Source organism: Octopus bimaculoides, chromosome 21, assembly GCF_001194135.2.
Source record: "Octopus bimaculoides isolate UCB-OBI-ISO-001 chromosome 21, ASM119413v2, whole genome shotgun sequence".
NCBI classification, from domain to species: domain Eukaryota; kingdom Metazoa; phylum Mollusca; class Cephalopoda; order Octopoda; family Octopodidae; genus Octopus; species Octopus bimaculoides.
In genome coordinates this window covers 13085487-13087305 of record NC_069001.1, presented here as the reverse complement: position 1 = coordinate 13087305, position 1819 = coordinate 13085487, and the positions used below count along the sequence as shown (strand labels likewise).

The window sequence follows — 1819 nt, the reverse complement described above, 5'->3', positions numbered from 1 at the left end:
AGAAGCATTATAGGCCCCAGGATAAGTCAGTACACTGAACCCTATAGTACTTTTTTATTGACAGCATGCCACAAAATACTTAAATCAAAATTGGGTAATTAGACTCGTGGGGGTCTGCGGCCAACTGCCCAGCGTGCCCATGTTGCGGTGGCCCAACTGATGCTGCTTTTGCATGACGAGGGGCTGCGATTTTGCGAGAAATTTAGCTGATATATTTTAGGAAATCTAACACGCATATCATAGATTGACCTAGGGGCAAAACAACAACAACAAGAACAACGACGACGACCCCCCCCCCAAGCAACAACAACAACAACAACATATATAGCAACAACAACAATAAGAACACCTCTGGCATATTCATTCCTCAGCCTTTAAATCTGCCTCTTACTTCAGCCCTGACAATCATTAAACTTTCTCTTTTCCTCTTCGTCCTCCTCCTTCCTCTCCTCTTGATCATCATCATCCCGTTAGCCCTTCCTCAAACTACCACTCTCTATTAATGTCTATTGCTGTTGCTCAGCACTTAAACCAATTATCAGTTTTGCTGCTGCTGCTACTGCTGCTGCGGTAATTGGTTTGTTCTTAATAGCCGCTGCTGTTGTTGCTGTTTACAATTGTTACAGTTGTTGTTGCTCTTGCTTGTTATACCTCTTCTGCTGCTTCTGTTGCTGTTGCTGGCGTTATAGTCCTTGTTGAATATAACAGTTTGGTTGGGATTTATTATTATTCCCCTTTGGCAAACAAAAATAAATCATCATCGTCATCGTCATCATCATCATCATCACGCCGTGGTACAAATATACGAAGCCCAATATACCCATCATGACCACCCTTCTGATTAGGGTAGGCCTGGCACATGCATCACAGCCATATGTGCGTGACATGGTGACCCCCACATCAAGGTAAACAGCGCATGGCCTTGCAGATCTGGGTTGGGAGCAGTTAAAATTTTTTTCAGGTAGAGTAACTCGTCCCACTCAAAAGGTCCTTGTATAAGGGCAGTTTAAGGATGATGAAAGAAGTACCCTATTTCTAGTGGTGAATTATTCAAACCCCAAAGAATTCCTCTCAACACATGGCTATGATGCTTCCCCACTACTCCTACTCGTGATCACAAGATGCACATATCATCAGCAACCAAGGGACATGCTCAGCTGGTTATGGTCAAACAACTGACAGGCAAATCTGCGATATTGAGCACAATATTTGCTGTAGCTCACTTTTTCACGCCAAATATTGTTATTATTGTTATTATTAATAATATCTTTATTTTATTATTCTTGTTAGTCCTACGGTAGTTATTTTAGATTTATATCCCGCCCTACCTTTGAAGCATATACTTTGGCCTCACACATACACAGACACACGCACGCGTTATGGCATAAAAGGTTGTACGGACAAGAGGCAAGTATAGAGAGTGCTATCCGAATATCGGATATGTGATACACAGAGGTTCGCAGTTTCCTTTATATAATCGCACATAAATCATAAAAGCCTCCACACCCCAATTCCCGAGTGTCATACTAATACATCTGTTTGTTTTCTACACCACCTTTCTTCGTCTTTTGTTTGTGAATTCTCCCCATATATATATATATATATATATATATATATTTATAAAAAAGAAGTTTGAAAACGCCATTATATAAGATTAAGTTTTAATTTTCTCAGAGATATTTTACATGTTTCGGTTCTTGAAAAAACGAACCTTATCAAAAATACATATTTCAAAAAATGTAATTAAAAGAAAAGTACATAATTGTTTCTTACTGGTGTCAACAGAGTCCACATGGAAGCGTTTATGTGTGGGGGCATA

At 39.7% G+C, this 1819-nt stretch overlaps 1 long non-coding RNA gene across 1 annotated transcript in view; it reads left to right on the top strand.

Annotated features, from left to right (window-relative positions):
• Positions 1-1819, top strand: part of LOC128250449 (uncharacterized) — a 32799-nt gene that overhangs the window by 30507 nt on the left and 473 nt on the right. The window lies entirely within an intron of this gene.